The 14,585-nt window shown below is 41.0% G+C and overlaps 1 long non-coding RNA gene across 2 annotated transcripts in view; it reads right to left on the bottom strand.

Annotated features, from left to right (window-relative positions):
* The window catches only part of LOC311517695, a 66,498-nt gene that overhangs the window by 18,046 nt on the left and 33,867 nt on the right, over positions 1–14,585 (bottom strand). The gene's annotated exons all lie outside the window — the stretch shown is intronic.

Genomic DNA, 14,585 nt, shown 5'->3' with positions numbered 1-14,585 from the left:
TGACAGTGTTCAGTGTTTCATTTGATCATAATGGAAAATTTATGACAGACTGAAATAACAAAGTTGCTCCTAAGAGAGGGTGGGGGAGATACTCGCTACCATTTATTTAACTGTGTAACCATGGGGCTTAATTTTCTGTTTGCCCTGTGTCTTTCCAGAAACCTCCCCACCTTCCCCAACACCCATTTAATAAGATCACCTGTTCACCAAGCAGTCTGGTTTACATCCTAATGGTTAAAACATTTTTTTTAAGCCCTAGTTTCTTTCAAGTTGAAATACCATCACTTTTCAGATTCAAAAATCAAATACATTCCACAGTGCTCAGAGTCAAATTCTGCTTTCAGCCCGATGTGTATGAACCACTCCTATTCAAAAGGTTCAGACCTATTTTAAAGTTGTATGTTGCCTAGGAGGTGCTGAATTGTCCCCTGGACACCAGCTGCAAATATCCAAAGGTGGAATTTGGCCATCAGTTTGAACTTGGAAGTGATAGGTTATGGACACAGCATTTATTAATGCTGTAAATTTTTAATCATCTGTCACAGCAAATCCCGCCCCCCCCCCACATTTATTGCACTTCCATTACATCTTTCCCTCCCCGTGCCCTCCCCACCACCCCCAAAAAAGAAAAAGACTGTGCTGGATACAGTTTCAGTTATATGTTTTCATGAAGTCTTCTACGTTCTTTTTTTAAATGCTTAAACACCATTTTATTTAAAGACAGGGACTTTTTTCCATGGATGAACGAAATTAAAGAAAAATATATATTTGGCATGAGCAACTTGTAAAATATACAGAGAGGGATATAAGATAAATGACTGCATTTGCTTTAACTTCTCCCAAACCAAAAGTATTACTGTAAAACATAGTGGACTAGAGCCTCAGATGATTTCAGTGGAGCTACACCAATTCATACCAGCTGAGGATGTGGCCCAGTGTCCTCCCATTAGCTACTCTGACTGGAACTTCAGTATATGAGAAAGGTGAAAGTGGACAGAGTTAATGCTAAACTGAACATGTGTATAGGAACTGTGCAATATTGGGCCAGATCCTTACCTGTTGTAAATTGGCAATGCTTCATTTGCAACGGCATCACATTGTTGGCTCATAGGCAATTTGTGACCCACTATAAACCCAAGATCTGTTTCAGCAATACTACTGTTCAGCCAGTTATTCCCCAGTTTGTATTTGTGCATTGGATTTTTTTTCCATTCCAAGTAAAAGACTTTGCATTTGTCTTTATGGCATTTCATCTTGTTGATTTCAGACCAATTCTCCAATTTGTCGAACTCATTTTGAATTCTAAACCTGCCCTCCAAAGTGCTAGCAAACCCTCCCAGCTTGGTGTCATCCACAAATTTTACAAGTATACTCTCCACTCCATTATCTGACTCATTATTGAAGATATTGAACAGTATCAGACCCAGGACAGATCCCTGTGGGACTCCACTAGATACATTCTCCCAGTTTGACAGCAAACCATTAATAATTACTCCTTTCAAGCAGTTGCGCATCTACCTTACATCAACTTAATCTAGACCAGTGGTTCTCAAAGCTGGTCCGCTGCGTGTTCAGGGAAAGCCCCTGGCGCGCCGGACCAGTTTGTTTACCTGCTGTGCCCCACAGGTTCAGCTGATCGCGGCTCCCACTGGCCGTGGTTCGCCGCTCCAGGCCAATGGGGGCTGCGGGAAGCGGCGAGGGCCAAGGGACATGCTGGCCGCCCTTCCTGCAGCCCCCATTGGCCTGGAGTGGTGAACTGCGGCCAGTGGGAGCTGCGATTGGCCGAACCTGTGGACGCGGCAGGTAAGCAAACCAGTCCGGCGCGCCAGGGGCTTTCCCTGAACAAGCGGCGGACTGGCTTTGAGAACCACTGATCTAGATCACATTTCCCTAGATTGCTTAAGAGGATGTCATGTCAGACTGTGTGAAATGCCTTACTAAAATCAAAATGTATCATGTCTGCTGCTTCCTCCTTTCCAGTAGGCCAGTAAGCCCATCAAAGAAGGAGAATAGGTTGGTTTGGCATGATTTGTTCTTGACGAAACCATGTTGGCTATAACTTATTATCCTATAGTCCTCTAGCTGCTTACAGACTACTTATTTAATCATTTGTTCCAATATCTTTCCAGGTGTTGAAGTTAGGCTGACTGGTCTATAATTCCCCAGGTTCCCTGCCCTTGTCCAGTACTCTGGGTCCTCACCTGTCCATCATGAGTTCTCAGTGGTAATTGCTAATGGTTCCATTTTCTTCAACTAGTTCCTTAAATACCCTAGGATAAATTTCATCAGACCCTGACAATTTGAATACATCTAATTTCTCTAAATATTCTTTAACTTGTTATTTTCCTATCTGGCTTGTGTTCCTTCCTCCTTGATGTTAATATTAATTGAGTTAAGTAACTGGTCACAATTAACCTTTGTAGTGAAGACCAAGCAAAATAGGTATTAATCACTTTAGCCATCTTGATATCATCCGTTATTCCCTCTCCTTCCCTGCTAAGCAGCGGACCTACACTTTCCTTCATCTTTCTCTTGCTCCTAATGTATTTATAGAACTTCTTCTTATTGTCTTTTACACTTCTTGGTAGGTGTAACTCATTTTGTGCCTTAGCCTTTCTGATTTTGTCCCTATATGCCTGTGCTGTTTTTTGTACTTGTCCTAGGAGTTTGTCCACTTTTTATAGAAACTCTTTTCGATTTTCAAGTCATTTAAAGAGCTCCTAATGGAGCCACATTGGCCTTTTACTATTCTTCCTATCTTTCTTTTACATCAGGATAGTTTGCACTTGTGCCTTTAATATTGTCCCTTTGAGAAATTGTCAGCTCTCCTGAACTCTTTTTTGCCTTAGATTTTCTTCCCTTGGAACCCTCCCTACCAGTTCTCTGAGTTTGTTAAAGTCTGCTTCTCTGATGTCTATTTGGCTTTAGTCTGCTGCTCTCATCTTTTCCTTTCCTTAGAATTTTGAAATCTATCCCTTTTGTAATTGCTTTCACTCAAATTGCCTTCAGATTCACAACCAATGCATCCCTGTTAGTCAGAATCAAGTCTAAAATGGCTATCCCTCTAGTTACTTCCACCACCTTCTGAGACAAAAAGTTATCCCCAACATATTCCAAGAACTTATTGGATGTTTTTTGTTTTGCTGTATTACTTTCCCAATATATGTATGGTTAATTAAAGTTGTTGCCTGATCTTTAGATTATGTAGTAATTATACTGATTACTTAAGAATCCCCAGTTATCACTTTGAGGGTTGTTAGGTTCTTTCCCCAAGATCAGGCTCAGTATTATTCAAATTATTAAATAGTTGGGAACCCCGATGTGCACAGTTGCAACACTCACACTATAGCAACCCTTTTATATTTACAAATAGAGTTAATTAATACATTTAGCACCGTCACAAACACCCCAACTCAGTAAGGTAGATAGAGATACTACAGGATGCACATACATATATTCAAACCATCCCTTGTAGAACAACCTGAAATGTTAGCCATCATCTTCCACATCATCATCACCTTCCCCGTCATCACCAGTGGCCATCATTCTGGCACCTCCAAAGAAATACATCTCTCTCTCCTATCGCCCCTCAGCTTGGATGCCTCTTTTATAATACGTTATGCTGACGCCATCATGTTCAATGCATATTCAGTAGGGGATTTCCCCCATTTTCCTTATTTGTATTTCCTGACCTTACGAATGTTGGAGTGTCTTTTTCCTACAGGTTAGTATATCAATGATCTCAACTTATTATCATTTTTTTTCATGGGTTTCGCATGTCTGATTTTCAGCTACCCAAATATTTGGGGTTTTCCATTTATTCGTGCAAAGTTTATCTGTTCAAAGTGCCTAGGCCTCAAGCCTTATGCTAACTTGCTGAAGCTAATATCTTACAGGATTCAGGCCTGTAGGTTCCTTGCATTACTGCTGAATATAATGCAAAGCAGTAAATATAATAACAAACTTCCCCATTACTACCAGGTCTTGTGTTCTGGATAGTTGTTATTTGTTCAAGAAATACCTCATCCTGAAGAAATACCTCTTCCTGAATTCCAGGTTTATAGTAAATCCTTACCATGATATCACAATAGCTAGGCCTCTGTTAATGTCACCTTATTTTAATACCTGTCTCTGGGCATTTGTCCCGTGCCCCCTTTGATCCTAGTTTAAAGTGCTAGATGGTGAATTGGTGTCTGAAAATGCTTTTTCCTTGGTCAGGTGGACCCCATCTCTCCCCAGTAGTCCTCCTTCCCCAACAGCATTAGATGCAGTGGGAGTGGGCTCTAATACCTTAATCCAACATGCATTAAGGCCCAGATTATGGTGTTTACACATCTGAGTAGCCCCACTGAATTCATTGGGGCTACTCATGTGTTTACAGTTGGACATATGCTTAAGTACATTACTGAATCAGGCTCAGTAGAGCTCAATAGAGCTTCCATTAAACTCAGTGGAAACATTTTTATTGCCTTTAATAGGAGTTGGATTGAGACCTACATGTTTGTGATATGTACATATACCAATGTGGAATGAGCCAGCCATCTTGCAGGAATTTAGGGCACATTTTAAAAGTTTTAAAGGTTGTGAGAACAGTAGCAGCATTCCACTGACAACATCAATCCAGACTGGCAAAGCAAAAACACATTTGTAAATTGATAAAAATTAAGGAAGTGCTGAAGAGTTCCAGATATCTCATTTATGGCAGACTTGGGGGAGTGTTAGGTATGGCCACAGAAGAAAATGCTGAAGCAACCCAGGAGGACAGTTTAAGACTAGGTAATCTTTGCACACCTTACTAAAACAGTTGTGTTGTCACATCCTAGATGCATCTGGCAGGATGGGGAATATTACAGCTGCGAGGCACATATGCCAGAAGGAAATTAAGAACAATACACATCTGTCTTGAAGACTGGCACCTTTTAGAGCCAACATTCTAAACAAAGGAACAGCATGTTACATGTTACCTCAGCATAACCGTGAATGTAAAGGAAACAGCAGTTTGATATGTAGACACAAAATATGCTGAGAAAAAAGGCTCTGCTTATGTTTGTTTCAAACTATCTCATGCAAACTTTTCTCTAAGTTTCTATAGCTGAGTAGTGGGCCATTAGCTAAGGTAGTATGATCAGTCCAGGGGTCCACTTTTATGCAGTGGAAGGGATCATAAAAACACTTTATGCATTATTTGTATTTAGAGACAGGGACATCACATCACAGAGAAGAGAAGTAAGATTTCTTCTCTAGCTCATGTAAAGTCACACCTTGATTAGCATATGTATTTCTCAGAATCTCACCAGCAGAAAGACTGGAGAAAATTCAGAGAGAGCAACACAAAGTATTGGTGAACTGGATGGATGAACATATAAGAAATTATGACAAGAAAACTGTACAGCTTGGCTAACTGATGATGAAATAAAAGGCATAACTGTCTGAAAGGATGTAAATTGTAAGGATGTAGAGGAATTATTTAAGGTAGTAAAAAGGGGTATTTAGGAGTTGGAGCTGGTTGAACATTTCCAAAATCTCAAGGAAAACATGACAAAAAATGTCCAGCATCTTTTGACCAGCTCTAGTAGGACTGATGGGATGAAACTACAAAAGGGGACCATTTAGGCTGAACTTGAGGGAAAATCTTCTAATGTTAGGTCCACTGTAAGACTAAAGAGCAGTAATACAAAGTAAGTGGCAGAACCCTCATTGCTTCAGGCATCGAAAACTAGACTAAATGAAGAATTGAAAAGTATAGTGTAAGAGGAATGATGGGGGAACAACAAGATGAACTGATAGGTCTTTATTGTGTTCTATATCCATATTCCATGAATGAATTGAATGATTCTCTGAGTGAGTTTATTTATGTACACTATGGACATCTGTTCCTTTACACACAATAAATAATTGTTCATCAGAATGTAGTCAACCCTAATTGTTTCTATGACTAAAGTTGCGCCCAGAATGATGCTCCTCTCTCTAAAAAAGAAAAGGAGTACTTGTGGCACCTTAGAGACTAACCAATTTATTTGAGCATGAGCTTTCGTGAGCTACAGCTCACTTCATTGGATGCATACCGTGGAAACTGCAGAAGACATTATATACACACAGAGACCATGAAACAATACCTCCTCCCACCCCACTGTCCTGCTGGTAATAGCTTATCTAAAGTGATCATCAAGTTGGGCCATTTCCAGCACAAATCCAGGTTTTCTCACCCTCCGCCCCCCCCCCACACCCCCACAAACTCACTCTCCTGCTGGTAATAGCCCATCCAAAGTGACCACTCTCTTCACAATGTGTATGATAATCAAGGTGGGCCATTTCCAGCACAAATCCTGGAGCCCATGTCCGGTGGTGGTGTTACTTTGCTCTGTCTTCTCATCATGCTGCAGGTTCGCAGTAGCTTTTGTGGTTAAGACTCAGTTCCAGAGGTTTCTCCCCATCTGCTGAAGAAACTCTTCTTTCTGTCTTTCTTTCCCTTCTGGACACTTTCTCCCTCCCTCACCTTGCTGTTTCCCCAAAATCACGGCCCTTGCCCACCAGCCATCAGTGTTTTTAAAACAGCTCAACACCATGCTCATACACAGGCATGAGTTGGTCTGTTCAGTGTTCTTCTAGAGCCTTCCACTCCTAACATGTAACTAAGTTCCCCTTTATTTCTAGGTTCAGGATTTAATATCCATAAGAGCAGAGCCAAGGAAGGCCCAAGGATGGTCTGTGGCAATCAAATTTTGCCTTAAATAAAGATCTTTGAATATTTTGTTCAGTGCATCTTATTGCTCATGAGCTGAGTACCAGGATTCTTTCCAATCAATGTTTTCAATACTGTATGAATTTTGCTATTGATATCTGAGACCGGGAGAAAAGTGGAAGAAGAGTATGAAGTAAACATCTCAAGAAACTTGTGCAAACAACAATTAACTCTCTTGTTCAGCTCAGGGCAGTGAGGGCACTGAAGGAGAGAAAATTGCTATCTTAAAAGAAAACCCAAAGCATTAAGTAGAGTCACTGTTGCTACATTTTATAACGACTTTGTGTATTCAAGATTCAATTACAGTAACCTGCCTAATGCAAAGTTTCCAGTAGGTTAACGATCTCAGCTGGAGGTGGAGATATTGTGCAAAGTTTGCTTAACCTGCATTGGTACAATTGCACTGTTTACGATCCAACTAGAAATGAAAGCAAGTTTAAAACTTAGAAACTGGGTTGATACTGAAAAGATAGGATTAATGATTTTATCAGCTCAACAGGACAACTTAAAAACTCCATTAGCTAAGTTGTGTTCAGAGCTGTATTTTTTTTAAAATGGGTTGAGTGGAGGAGTTACAGTCTAACACACATTACTCTGATGAAGGTTAGGCAAGGAAGCCATATTTCAGTGCTGGAGGAGATATATATGCCTGCAGTACACTAAGAATTGAGCTTGTTTCCCCCTGCCCCTGGACCTAGATGATAATTATAATAATGTCATGAACTGAATAGGCTCTTTATCCAAGGATCAGAGAGCGCTTTTACAAACCTGAATGAACTAAGCCTCTTGGCAAGCCTGTGAAGTAGGCAAGTAGTATTATCCTTATTTTACAGATGGGAAAAACAACAAGCCATTAAATCTCAGATCTGCAAAGCTGTTTAGTCTCCTAAGTGACTTACTCAATACTATGCAGAGACAGTGGAAAAGACGGGACTAGAACTCAGGACTCTTAACTCCCAACCCGTGTGCCAAGCATTAGACATATATCTTCGGTGGAAGGAGGATTTTTTGAAAGATGTAATGTGTGGTTAATTGCTCCTAAATCTTTACAGCTCCAACCATGTTTTTGGTTGTGATTATTAAAGTTTTGCAAATAGATATGCCTTGAAGAGATTAAGATTATATTTTGTTGCTGTCTATATAACTGGGATTGGTTATTTCTCCCTCCTGGGAAACTGTTGGTAAACTATCTCTTTAGTTATCCAGATTTTACTGAGCACCTCCCAAAGAGTTCAAAACCAAATCCACAAATAGCTGTGGTGTTTCTAGCCTTGAAAGACCACAAAGAATTTTTATATCTAATGTCTAATTCTATGAGGAGTGTTCAATTAAATGTATTGCTGTTAAACCGTGCAGTGTTCTAATACTTAGCAGTTACATCGGGCTAAATTGTGACTCTGCCGTGAACTCTGAGCAATGCACTGCCTCAAACTGGAAGACAGATGGTGACTCTGAGAGGAACAGTCAGCTTTCCAGGTTCCCCCTTGCTCAGGTACCATGCACCAGATCTATACCTGGCAAACCCTACACCTTACCCACCCTGTTCCCAGAGCAGCAGTGCAGCTATATCCTGGCTGACATGTTGGGAGAAGCAGCAATAACTTGGCTCACACTCCAGTCTGTCCTGTCCAGATGTGGTGTTAGGGAACAGTGGCTCTGCACAGGTCACAGAGAGGCTTGGCTATGTCTCCCACTCTTCTGCTACCTCCCAGAAAGAGGTGCCTTACACTCCCTTGCTCTCCTGTGCAATCAAGTGAGTTGGGCCATGGCCCATAGTGCTTTATATTTAAAGTGCTGTATAAGCCATAACTAATTTCAATAGGACTAAGAGGAGGCTATACTGCATATAAAGGAACAGAAGCACATCCAGGGTTTGGGAGGCTTCCCTCTTGCAGAGAGAGAGAGAGAGAGAGAGAGAGAGCAATGCCTGAGAGAGCCTACTCTCTTATAGAGATGGAGACCACGCGGGTTGAGGGAGGTCTGCTTTCTTGCTCAGTGTCAGTTCATTCGCAGGGATTAAACTAAAGTGCAATTAAGAGCTTGTTGGTTGGATGGGTCTGTTTAGAATTTTTAACTTTATACTGGTTTCAGAGTAGCAGCTGTGTTAGTCTGTATTTGCAAAAAGAAAAGCAGTACTTGTGGCACCTTAAAGACTAACCAATTTATTTGAGCATAAGCTTTCGTGAGCTACAGCTCACATCCGATGAAGTGAGCTGTAGCTCACGAAAGCTTGTGCTCAAATAAATGGGTTAGTCTCTAAGGTGCCACAAGTCCTCCTTTTCTTTTAACTTTATACTAAAATCTGTGAAAGTGGAGGAAAATGATCATTTATCAGACTCTTCGCTTGCAGGACCCTCTGTCTATTAATCAGAAATCTTTACATGGGCTTTAATTCAACTTGCCCATCAACAGCCCTGCGTGGCTGCTACAGTGTGGCCATCACATACTCCTTTTTCTTCCTCTTTGTGCTACTGAAACGTAATGGCAATCACTGCATTTTCTCCACAGGACTTGCTTTTCTTACTTCACCTGCAAACAGCTAAATCTTGCTTTACAATGAGAAAGAACTCAATGTTAAAGATCTTGTTGCTTCAGCATTGTTGAAATTCCATAGCTAGTGTTAATGGGACATTGTCAACTTGAAAAACCAATCTCAACATCTGTCTGAAAATGTGTTTTACCTCCTGTTGTTACAAGTAACCAATTAAATTAATGCGGCTGAAAGAAGAGAGAAAATATCTTTCTCTGTTGTTTTCTGTATTTTGTGCATTTGGCGGCACTTTCTGTAGTTGGCTTCACCGTCAGTTCCCCATGCTGGTGGTGGTCTTTCAGGCAGCAAAAAGGGAAAGAAAAGCATTTTTAATAATTGGGATGGGTGCAATTGGGGAATTGTGACTGTAAAACCACCAACACTATCCAGGATGATTCAGGGAGAGGTGTAGTACCTGAAACTGCTCTTCACTTATTTTGGGATTTCAGGTCAATTACGTTGCTTTAATTTTTGCTTGACTTTGTTACAATTTGTTTTCAGTTCCTGCCACAGGAGGAAAGGGCTGAACATGGTACTTATCATGGGAGGTGGCGGCGTTTCCAGTTTTAGCTTTGTGTTTTCCTAGAGTAAATACATTGGGCCAAGTTTAGCATTGGTGTTAATAGGCACGGCTCCATGATGTGGGGCTTGTATATGCCAATGCGGAGTTTGACTTACTGAGCATTCCTAAACATACTAAAACGCAGTGTCAATTTAATACTGAATCTGAAACATACTCTACTGAGACACTGTGGGTCTGATTTTTCATTTAATCCCTTTTAAACAAATCATTGTTAGTGTGGTAGCATTATTATTTTTAAGAAGGGTCTTAGAGATCAAGGAGAGATCGATGCAGGTTTCCATTACAGGTTCTGAAGTGGTAATATGGTAATTCTTTTCTGTCTGCAGAATTCCACTGAACATGAAAAGTCCTTACTCATGGTTATAAAGGGTGTATGGAATGCCTTCAAATCCAAAGCCAACAAGAGCTTTTCACAAAACATACAAACAGGATTTCAACTCCTCCCTCAATGTTTTTAATTATAACATGCGGGCTATGTATAGATTTTAAATCATGTTTAGTATGGTTATTGATAATATTTTCAGCCAGATCCTCAGATAGTGTATATCAGTGTCATTCCATTTAAGTCATTGGACCTAAGCACAAGTTATGCTCCTAAGTACATTTTTGAAATTAAAGAGATGGTTATGAAAGGGTTAAAAATGTGTATGGCAGTTTCTTTTGGAGAGGGCTCTTGCGTTGAAGATTTACAATTTAAAAAGAAAATCACCTGACCTTCCCATATCGGTCCTCTTTGTTTTCCTCTCTGCCCCATCCCATGCTACACCCCCTTCTTTTATTCTTTGTTAACTCTTCAACAGTTAGTGAGTGCGTGCTGGGAAAAAAGCCTGACCCAAAATCACTAAGTAATGCCATCAAGGCTGACTGTGTAACTATGTTTGGAAGGTTAGTAGGGAGCTATCCTTGGCAAATTGCATCAGGCCCCCACTAATCCATAATTCTGGGCCATAATGAAGGTTAGGGAATATTCTTCAGCATAACGGAGAGGGCAGTGCTGAAGGTTTTCTTGCTCTTCAGTGGAGTGTGAATGATGAATAAATGTTAAAGATGCAATTTTATCTTACGTTGTTCTGTGAGCAGGTTTTACTGATGAATCCTTGTCCCCTCAGTGATATGTTATATCCTTCATAGGAATATAGGAATTGCCATCCTGAGTTAGACCTAAGGTCAGTGTCGTCCCGTATCCTGTCTGTGACAGTAGCCCAAACCAGATGCTTGAAAAGAAGGTGCAAGAACCCCCCAGAGACAACAGCAAGGAAAGTAACCAATGCCTAGGCAGGGTGTCAAACAACCATCAACAGCCATTGTGCAGCAAGGGAGCTACAATTCAATAACTCACCTACATAAGGCCACACCAAGGGAATTGCTCAACCTTGCCTAGGGACTCAGCAATGCCCACTAGACATGCTTGGACTTGTATTCTCCAAGCACATGGACTAAAGGTATAAAACAGAACACAGGAGGCCCATGCTTTGCTTTTCTCCTGCCCCCACCTATGTTGCAAGCAACAAGGACACCGAGAAGACTTAAGATTTCAATGGAGGTGACTGGTGCAGGTTTCAAGGGTGAAACCTATGTACTATGAACTGCAATATCCAGTGGGGTGAGAAAAACTGCTTAATCTAGATGTTGTCCAATCTAATAGGGTTGAGAGTTTAATCTGCATGCTTATATTTTATTTTATTTTATTTTGCTAACCACTCTGACTTTGTGCCTATCACTTATAATCACTCAAAATTTATGTTTTGTATTCAATAAATTTGTTTAACTGTTTATCTTTACCAGTGAGTTCTCCTGAAGTGCGTGATAAATCAGCTCAGGTTTGCAAAGGCTGATATATGTCCACTTTCCATTGATAAAGTGGTGAACCACTTAATAAATTTGCACTGCTTGTCTTGAGCAGTACAAGATGGTATATTCCTGAGGTGCAAGGCTGGGAGCTGGGGGCCATTTGGCTGGTGCCTTTCTCTGTGTGATTCATGAGTGGCTCTGGGAGCATTCATGCAATCTAGCTGCGTGTGGGGCCCCACGTGCGGTTGTGCTGAGTGAAATAGGGCCTAGAAGGGTTTGCTGCTTGTCACTAGGAAAGCATTGTGAGAGACAGCCCAGGCTGGAGAGTTAAGGGGGCACATCGGTCCCACCATTCCAGACTGCACCCTGGGGATCCCATCACAAAGGGATAATCTGTTCACAAGGAAGTTCTCATTCTAATTCCTAATGGCTAGACATTGGTATAAACCCTGAAATGTGAGATTTTATATCCTTTCCAAAACTATTTGTTAACATTAATTATTACAATTCTGGATATTTTTGTTATCCTTGTAAGTGTGCAGCCCTTTCACTGAGGCCAAGGAGTTATGCAGTCTAACTACACTTCATGTGAAAAAGTATTTTCATTTATGAGTTGTACATATGCCACCTCTTGATCTAGTTGATCCCCTGTGTTCTGAGACAAAGAACAGAAGCTCTGGATCCAACTTCTCACTGCCTTTTCTAAGCTAAACAATCCCAGTCTTTTCAATCTCTTTTCCATTCCCTCAATCATTTCTGTCACCCTTCTTCAAACCTCCTGTTGTTCTGCAAATGCTCCACTCAAATTTCACACCTACTGAATATCACATTAATGCAAATTATACTATTAATATGTATTACTTACACTTTTTTCTGACCAGTTTACACCACTGTTTATTTTGCTCTTCACTGGTCGACAAGAAACTTCCCTGGGAGATGCATCAATTTATAACTTGTCTGAATCTGACCCAGGCTCCTGGGAGTGTTGTAAATACAACACTCCCAGCACTTGTTGAGAAGGAGTGCCTCACTTTGTATAGCACCTCTTCTGGTCAACATGACAATGGTGTTGACTAACTCTAGTTATTCAATTACGGCTCTGCGTATAAGTCTGGTACATCCAGTAGTAGGTATTTACAGCATTTACTATAATGAACTGTTATATATTAAAGAGTTAATGAATGACACCTCGGGCCAAATTCTGCCTTAGTTACACCTGTTCAACATTATTGCTATGACAAATGTACATGGCAAAGATATTAGAATGCATGACAATAAGAAGCTGACCAAAGGAAAACTGGATGCTGACAGTGAATAAGAGGTACACCATCCAAATTCAAGGAGGCTGACCATGTGAATATAAATCAGCCAGTGGCTTATCCTACTTCACCCTTGATGCACTTACTATCAAGAAGAAAACAGAAGTCTTACAGTTGAAAATGACTGCTCATTCACCAAGAACACAGGAATTTTGATTAGTTATATCCCAAGATAACCTTTTCTGTACTTGGATTCTCATGGCTGGGTTCCACAGACAAAAGTGTGTGTCTTGACACCTCTGAGAGAGGTTTACTCCAGTTGTACATCTTGGACTCCCTAAAGACCAATTGAGGATGCCTAGAAGGCTTTAGCAAAAGGCCTTCAATCACTGTCGCATAAACAAAATATTTTTCAGTATTATTTCCAAAGTAACCTGCATGGCCTTTGAATATCTTTGCATAGTATTTCTCGTCAATACTTGTTTATAATTGAATATGAAGGCGGAAGGGTTTCTTAATGCATTTTCTGTAAAAGAGCACTGTTGGCCTGATTCTCAGCTGGGATAACTCAGTGTAACTCTGTTGTCTTTAATGGAGCATGTTGTCTTCAATGTTGTCTGATTGATGCCAGCTGACCTTAGATCTCTGAGATTTAAGGTAGTTGGTTAGAGAAGGATTGATTCTGCTCCTATATCTGGCCTGCAAGTAGAGTACATTGAACTATTCAGAACATATATTTGTCAAATTTAGCCCCTTTTTCCTCTTCACATGTTGTCCACACACAAATGATGTTTTTATGACTGTTGTTCAGAATTGCTCATTGACTATTTCTGAGAATGAAGTTTGGGAATGAAGAAATGTGGGTTCTTTGTGACCTCTTTGCTGTACTGCTTCAAATGTTTCATATTTATGTGATCAGAGCTGTAACAGGATGAGCTGGCCCTTTAAGGGAGTCCTGGGTTCAGACTCCCCCGTGACTAGTTTACTTTACCGTCCAGGTGTCATGGGATGGGAACATGTCATTAGAAACCAGACCTGCTGAGAAATATAAGGGCAGCCTGAGAGTTCAGTCAGTCAATGTTTGGGGAGCTTGTTGAGGAAGTGGCAGGTTGATGGCAACTCTCCAGAGGGCAGAGAGATCTGAAAGGAGTAGGAAGGGTCCTGCAGGAGACCCTGGGTCAGACAGGACCTGGGAATGGGCTCTCCTCACCAGCCAGGTGAAATGGCCTGGCTGGACCTAACTTCCAGGAAGGTAGAAAGAAGAAGCCTTAAAAGGAAGAGACCTTGGGAAACTCCAGGTAATAGGACCTGGGTTTTGGGAAGGAGCTATTGAGACCAGGAAGGGGTTGAGGGAACTGTAGAGTTGTGGAAAAACTGGTTTTAAGTCAATGTTGAGCTAATTAATAAACCAGCCCCCGAGAAAGGGGTGATACAGGGCTCATGAGAGCCTGCATGTGGCTATTGGGAGCCCAGGAAGGGGAAGCAGAGGCAGTGGATGGGCCTAATGCTGGGTTGGGTGAGCCCTGCTACAGAAATATACCTTATAATATTTCTATTCCTTGATTGGGTGCCCTAGTTTTTTTTATCAAGAAGTACTATGCCTTATCAGCTAATTGTGCTTTTGTTTAAGTTGGGGAAAGTGTGGGAGGATTTTAGAGAGAGAGAATGATCAGAAGATAA

This window comes from Lepidochelys olivacea, assembly GCF_965140295.1.
Source record: "Lepidochelys olivacea isolate rLepOli2 genome assembly, chromosome: 3".
Lineage (NCBI taxonomy): Eukaryota > Metazoa > Chordata > Testudines > Cheloniidae > Lepidochelys > Lepidochelys olivacea.
Note: the sequence above shows the minus strand (reverse complement) of the source record. Positions and strands in the feature narration are given on the sequence as shown.